The following is an 8,602-nucleotide window of genomic DNA, read 5'->3' as shown; positions in this document are numbered from 1 at the left end:
TCTGCCCCTGAACAAGGCAGTTAACCCAATGTTCCTAGGCTGTCATTGTAAAAAATAATTTGTTCTTAATAACTGACTTGCCCTTAAAAAGGGCAACGCATCATTTGGCTCACAAAAGATGGAAGTACCATTGTCATTGGATGTCCTGGGGAGCCTCTTTCTTTTGGGTGGTGTCAATTGAGGAACTCCTATCGCTCGTTTTGTTGCATTGCCAAAACGGCTGCCTTTTCTTTCACAGCAAGATTCCTATTGGTGGTGAAAAATAAATGGCAGAGTCTGGATGTAGATGGTCACTTACATGAAACCCTGAAATAATTGACGTGAACTTCAGTTTTGGTATTTGGAACCAGGGTCGCATCTTTGGTTTTAGGAAGTTGGTCACTTTTATTCTAAATAAGAATGGAATATGTTCAGGGCATAAAATTAACACACATGCGGGTAGATGTTGGCATTGGCGGGTAAGATGTATTTTCCACTAGCCACTTTGGCAGGTGGTCAGGGCTCCACAGTGCAAGCATTTAACTCGCATTCGTGAATAAAAATAGTAAAATATGATCACATTTATAGTAAAATAAATGTTGCAGTAGCTATATTTCTGCTGTTTTGTTCCATAGCTGGTAAATTTAATAGCACATGGTAAAAGAAGCACAAATCCTGCATAGCCTATCTCATCTCGCGCTGCAACACTGCCTGGCTGGGGGCTGTGCACACGTGAGATCTAAGTGAAAGATTACATTTTTGATGCGCTGCGCACAGGCATAAAAGTTGGTATAATTTACTTGAAACTAAAGTCTACTGAAGTGAGACTTTGTTCTTGTGTTTCTTGGCTATTTACATTATTTTGTTCACAAGCTAGCCCAGTCAACACCGTGGGTTCGGGCCTATTCCATTTGAGACTCGGGGCTTCATACAGGCCGAGCTCTTCCCGAGTCCGGCAGAATCATATTACTCTGGGTTCTGGCTAATGGTACTCGGGCCCAGTCACATTAATTCTATTAATTTCAGTCATTCGGCCAATAATGGCATTAGCGATGTTTAGGCATATGCTGGTGGTCATGTTAATTATAGGACGACTTGAGATACATTATCCATGACTAACAGCACATCTGTGTCATAGCCTATTGTTCTGTGGTAGACTTATCTGTAAACGCTGATACATCCTGACAAAATACGATATGAGTGGCCTAATGTAATTTTCTGGACCTTGTAAACTGTCGAGAATAAACCCATAACTGATCCAAATGGTTGTATAATCAGGGCTTTATTTGGCATGAAACACAATAGGATGTTTGATTAGCCCACATCACTGCCTAGACAATCATTGTGTACTAACAATAATACATTCGTCATTGCACTGCGTTGTAGCCGAGGACATAGAATACATTTATAAAAATAAAATAAAAAATGAAGGCCTATATCTTCCACCGGATAATCTGCTACATAGGCTGAAGAAGTGATGCAGCCTACAACCATGCATATTGAGTTATTGCAATAGCCTATTAAACTGTTAAATGAAGTCTATAGAGAATTTAAAATAGCTAAATAAATAACGACCATGACAGTCAATGGGTTCGATTCCCAGAGCCACGAACAGAAAATTAATGCATGCACAGTGTTTTGGATGAAAGCACCTGCTTAATGTCACTTATTATTTTAGCACACCTCATATTTGTGATACATCGAACATTTCGCTGCATGAAACTTTTGACAGTGGCTATGGGCTGCCTGTCCATTCTGAGAAGACACAAGAAAATAAAACCACATCTTAACCAGATTAGTTATATCACCAACTGTGTAATTTTGCCATAGTGTTTCTTTGTCATAACCCAAGGTTGCATGCCAAATCTTTGATGAACCTGAATATAGACAAGATTCAGACCTCACATCACCAAGTCAACAATAGGCTCATATATATTGTCTCTTTTACAAACCTGTGATTCATAGCAAATGGCAGCATACATGTATTGTCAATTGCCATCATCAATGATTGCTGAAGTATCCTTAATAGGGAGCTAACATTCTCTAAAGGAACCACAAACAGATGATCCAGCAGCGGTGGCCTCTGCTACTCGAGCCGCCTGCCTTGCAGCTTGAGCCTGACTTTTCAACGGTGGTTTTCTGGCGGGCCTCGACTGTTAACCAACAAGTTCAAAATAGCTAATTGTTGCTATTGTATTTGTAGTAGTGTATTTCATCACAGTTGCTAATTAGTTTGACATTGTAGCTAGCTTAATTTCTGGACTGGTCATTGTTGTCAAAGTTTGTTAGCCGACTGTGAGAAAAGATGTAGCAAGCTAGCTAAGTCAATACGTTTAGGGCCTAGCCTATGTGATAGCTAGTGTTTCTGTTTGTAAAACATCCGTAGTCTAGCTAAAGACTAGTGAAGTACTCACCAGTTAACATAGCTAGTTTGCAAACAGTCAGTTAGCTACGCTAGCTAGCTTATGTGTAACACAACAGTTATCACTCATAATAACCAGGGATGGGTAGGTTACTTTCTAAATGTAATTAGTTACAAGTTACCTGTCAAATTGTAATCAGTAACTTAACTTTTGGATTACCCAAACTCAGTAATGTAATCTGATAACATTCTGTTACTTTTAGATTACTTTCACCTTAATAAGGGGCATTAGAAGAAGACAAATGTATGTTACCAATTGAACGACATCTATTGAAGGATAAAATTCTTCATCGCTTTCTACTACATATTACGATTAAATGATAGACTTTGTTTTTTAATGTAAAGATATCAGAATTCCAGGCATTCCAATAAATGTTACACCCCTTGATCTTCAACAATAGGACTTGGAAATATGGAAGTATAGATAAGCCAAAATGTTTTCCCTGAGCATGACCCCAAAACTAAGGATTTATTAGCCAGTACTCTGTTTCTGATTTTGTTGTGGCACAGCATCTCAATGTGATTTTCTGGATATTTTTTTTTTCATTTTGTCTGTCATAGTTGAAGTCTACCTATGATGAAAATTACAGGCCTCATCTTTTTAAGTGGGATAACTTGCACAATTGGTGGCTGACTAAATACTTTTTTGCCCACTGTATATTATGACTACATTTTGAAGTTTTTGTTTTGCATTTGTTATTTTTTCTTTTTTTTGCTGTTAGAGCACACTAAATGTTTTCTGGAAGTAAGGCAAAGTTGTAATGTAATGGCGACTGTGCATGTATCTAAAAGTGCAGCAATGGAAGTGTGTGATAAGGAATGGAAAGTATTTCAATCAAAGAATGGAACAAAATGAGCAAAAGTTGTAGTAGAAGACAAGGACCGGTCAAATTTCTTTAATGGACTATGTTTTTTGAACAAGGAGATTCATTTGGGAAATCCATTTGTAATATCGACGACTGTGAATAAACCAGTGGGAAAGGTGGATGAAGAACAGAAGTATGCGCTGGATCTGGCAAAATATTCCATGTGTTGATCTTCGGAGCAGGGTGCGTGCCAAAGGAGTTATAGCTGGAGTGTTGTTGGATATAGATGATGAGTACAACTTCGTCAGAAAATCCCAGGAGTGGTGAGTGCACGTCGCCTGACCCGTATGGTAAATGGAAGGAAGGAGAAGCCTGTCAACATTGTTAGTTGAGGAGACTGGATATGTGAGGAATGTGGTGAAAGCATGTGTGTCCAAACCATTACAGTATGGAAAATGTAAAGGATATGGTCACATGTCAAATGTTTGCTGACGGGAGAGGTATTATATTGAAGAATCTGTGAATGGAAAATGTTGCAACTGTGGTGGGGATCATACTATGGACTTCCTTGAAGGTTGCGCAGCGGATCTCCTATGTGGAGGCCGGTGAAGAGAATCGAAGGAACAAGAGGCAGCATTGTTGAAGATATAGCGGTGGATGCATTGCAACCTGTTGCTAGTGTTTCAAGTCAAATTGGGTGATCTGGATACACTCATTTTGAAGAAGGTGGATTTTGGGACATAGCCACAGTGATTCATTGTACAGCACACGTGTCTAAGAAGTACAAGAATCTGGGTATTATATCTGCAGCCGAGAAGTTTTTGGGGCTCAAAGACTTCACGACAGAAGCATTACAAGGGCTACGAATTGTCCTGCCCTCACAGGAGGCTTCTGAGCCTGTGTTGGGACCTGATTAGAATGAGGTTTTTACTGAAAGCAGGTTGATTTTGTTTAGTTAATATATTTTTTGATAGTTTGTATGATATCTTATTTATTTTTACCCAAATGGTTTTCCTTTTTGGGATCCTTCTTATCCACCTGCACAGTAGGTGGCGGAATGCACATATAATTGTTACGAACGTCATTATACCATAGAAGAAGGAGCGATTACTTGTTTTCATGCAAGTTTTTTCACAGAAAAATACTGCATCAAACATCTTAGTTAGATGTAAATTTGCGCGACTAAGCTCTCTTCAGTATATATATGTGTATGTATACACAACAATGGCCGGAGTTGAATGGAACACCTCTTTCTTTCTCTTTTCTTCAACCAGATCTACTGTGTTATATTCTCCTACATTCAATTAACATTTCCGAATGTTTCCATTCAAATGATACCAAGAATATGCATATCCTTGCCTCTGGGGCTGAGCTACAGGCAGTTAGATTTGGGTATGTCTTCAGGCGGAAATTGAGAACAAAGGGATGCAGCCATAACAGGTTAAGGCATATTGGGCAGGGCTGGGGGCTCTACAGTGAAATAAGACAATAATCACTAACCAAAACAGGCATATTGACATTAGGGAGAGGCATGTGTAGCCGAGTGATCATAGGGTCCAATGAGTAGCAATAGGTTAATCAGGGAGCCGTTCAGTAGTCGCTACTATGCTAGGCGAGCTACTATCACTACCGCTCTGAGACCAAGGACTGTCGCCTTGCAGATTTGATCATCTGTCCACCAAAGCCTTTAACGGGGACACGACTGTCAGAATTGGAGGCTGTTTTACTAGCTTCTTGAAGATTACAACTAGCTAACTGGTAAATTAGACTTTTCCCCAAAGCTCATTGGCAAGACTGCCAATACATACTCACCTCGCACAAAAGGCTTGAAATGCTTCAGGTTGGTTATTACTATGTGGCAGTGTTCTCTCTTCTTTTCAGAAAGGTCCATCGCTGAGTTTTTCTCCCAAGTTTATTTAGCTAGGCAGGTAGCCTAACTTTAGCTTGGCTTGTTTACTTCTCTAGTGGGGTCATCTCAAATTTACGAGGAAGCATGTGCCTGCAAATAGTATGCATATGACAACCAATCATAAAGTCATTCATTAAAATCACACTTTAACCAACACACATCTATTTTTGTGACGACCTGGACCGACCGCTTGGTTTTGAAGTATTGAAACCAAACCATATGGATTTGAATGAAAAGTATTTGAATAAACATGAAAAGGTGAATGTTAGAAGTTATATTGAAATAGGCTACATCATATTAAACAGCATAAACACACTCTAAACAGGTCAGGAGCCAGACAGGGAGCGTAAGGAACAAAAATAAATTATTTAGGCTATATTATTTCAAGGCTATAAGCTACATTGTGAAGCATGTCCGAGTGCTACACAATTGGCTGGTAGGAACATGAAGCGCTCAGTATTTAAACAACATTTTGTTGTATTAAATCATTATAGTCTATAAATTGCAAATATAAGCTGTCATTTACAAATTAAGTGAAAAATGACTTACTGGTACATTTAAATGAATTTTTTTGAAACACAAGTTTGGCCGGTCTGTGGCTTCAAGCTCATGCAATGGTGCCTGGAGAGCAGGCCAGCAGTGGAGAATACCCTCTCCACACTTGCAGAGCCACTGGGGATGCTAAACACTCTTTTGGCCACCCTAGGCAGAGATACAGTCTTTTGTTGTTGTTTTCTATAGGTAGGCCTAAAGGTTATTAGGCAAAACGTAAAACTCTTTGAATGTGGGAATATACCAGGCGTATTGGGCCAAACTCAATTATGACCTATTGTAAAGATAATGCAACAAAAATGAACTAAACATTTAAGAGATCAGGGTTTTTTGTTTATAAATACTTTGCTATAATGACACAGTTATCTACCCAACTCATTCCTTTCTTTTATCATGTGCACATAGTAAGTACAACATCATGCTTTAGGGTACGTGTCTTTTCAGATTCCACAATGATTATTTAGTTATGGACACTACATCACCCCACTCTTTTGCTCTTGTTCCTGTGTGTTTATCAGTTTCTTTATGAAAATTTAAATATTTTGCTAACTCCATGACAGTAGCTAAAGCAGCACACAAGTACACTACAATGCATGCTGGGCCAGGCATGCCCTGAGCTGGTGAATTTAACATTTAACATTTTTATTTATTTAACTATGTAAGTCAGTTAAGAACAAATTCCTATTTACAATGACGGCCCACAGTGGGTTATCTGCCTTGTTCAGGGGCAGAGTGACAAATTCTTACCTTGTCAGCTCGGGGATTCTATCCAGCAACCTTTCGGTTACTAGTCCAATGCTCTAACCACTAGGCTACCTGCTGCCCCGTGAAGCGAGCGCGACTGCAGTGAAATTGGAATGGGCGAAAAGGCCGACGGTCCAGCCTTTGGGAATCTCGCTCAAATGGGGCATATTGAGCATCTCCTCACAAATTCTTATTTACAATGCTAGCCTACACCGTCATTGTCACATACTCTGGTTGGGGAATGCTGCCAGCATGACCCTTGCCTTTAAAACACACAAACTCATTGCTTCAAGCTATACCCACCAAACAGGAGCAAACGTAGTGGGGCAAAAAAGTATTTAGTCAGCCACCAATTGTGCAAGTTCTCCCACTTAAAAAGATGAGAGAGGCCTGTAATTTTCATCATAGGTACACTTCTACTATGATAGACAAAATGAGAAAAAAAAATCCAGAAAATCACATTGTAGGATTTTTAATGAATATATTTGCAAATTATGGTGGAAAATAAGTATTTGGTCACCTACAAACAAGCAAGATTTCTGGCTCTCACAGACCTGTAACTTCTTCGTTAAGAGGCTCCTCTGTCTTCCACTCGTTACCTGTATTAATGACACCTGTTTGAACTTGTTATCATTATAAAAGACACCTGTACACAACCTCAAACAGTCACACTCCAAACTCCACTATGGCCAAGACCAAAGAGCTTTCAAAGGACAACAGAAACAAAATTGTAGACCTGCACCAGGCTGGGAAGACTGAATCTGCAATAGGTAAGCAGCTTGGTTTGAAGAAATCAACTGTGGGAGCAATTATTAGGAAATGGAAGACAAGACCACTGATAATCTCCCTCGATCTGGGACTCCACGCAAGATCTCACCCCGTGGGGTCAAAATGATCACAAGAATGGTGAGCAAAAATCCCAGAACCACACGGGGGGACCTAGTGAATGAGCTGCAGAGAGCTGGGACCAAACTAACAAAGCCTACTATCAGCAAGGGCATTGAAGATGAAACGTGGCTGGGTCTTTCAGCATGACAATGATCCCAAACACACCGCCCGGGTAACGAATGAGTGGCTTTGTAAGAAGCATTTCAAGGTTCTGGAGTGGCCTAGCCAGTCTCCAGATCTCAACCCCATAGAAAATCTTTGGAAGGAATTGAAAGTCTGTGTTGCCCAGCAACAGCCCCAAAACATCACTGCTCTAGAGGAGATCGGCATGGAGGAATGGGCCAAAATACCAGCAACAGTGTGTGAAAACCTTGTGAAGACTTAGAGAAAACGTTTGACCTCTCTCATTGCCAACAAAGGGTATATAACAAAGTATTGAGACAAACTTTTGTTATTGACCAAATACTTATTTTCCACCATAATTTGCAAATAAATTCATTAAAAATCCTACAATGTGATTTTCTGGATTTTTTTCTCATTTTGTCTGTCATAGTTGAAGTGTACCTATGATGAAAATTACAGGCCTCTCTCATCTTTTTAAGTGGGAGAACTTGCACAATTGGTGGCTGACTAAATACTTTTTTGCCCCACTGTACCTCAAAGTCTATTCAATAACGTACATGAACGTTTTTGGGAAGTGTTTAGTTCAGTACAAACCGTTCCGCAATGTAGCAAATGTTCAAGCGAACTGAGCACACCTCAGAACAGTGAGTCACAACCAATGCTGTATATATAAATCATTGGTCACAGCTCGCCGTGTATATACATGGTTGGCGCATCAGCCAGACTGTATCCGTGCAACGAAACAATGTTAGCTCGCTAGATCAGAATGGTTCGTACGAGGCTAGATGTGCGTACGCATGGTCTAAAGTTTGTGGGGAGCTGAGTATTTATTTTTATTTTTATAAATGCCAACTTTTGGCGCACACACATTTTGGGGTGTATGTTGTAAGTATGCACGGTTTATAAATGAGGCCCCTGGGGTGTAATCATTAGTCCAAACTAAAACGAGTTTCTAATGTTTCATTCCGTTTGCTTCCGGGTTAAGAAACATTTTGCAACAGAATCGGCGTACTGAATACAGTCATTGTTAATGTGTCAATTCATTGAGATACCAGTACCTGGTATTTTATTAGGATCCCCGTTAGCTGTTGCGAAAGCAGCAGCTACTCTTTCTGGGGTTCACAAAACATGAAATAATACAAAACATGAATAGACAAGAACAGCTCAAGGACAGAACTA

Source organism: Oncorhynchus masou, chromosome 6, assembly GCF_036934945.1.
Source record: "Oncorhynchus masou masou isolate Uvic2021 chromosome 6, UVic_Omas_1.1, whole genome shotgun sequence".
Classification (NCBI taxonomy): Eukaryota; Metazoa; Chordata; class Actinopteri; order Salmoniformes; family Salmonidae; genus Oncorhynchus; species Oncorhynchus masou.
This window is presented reverse-complemented; position numbering follows the sequence as displayed.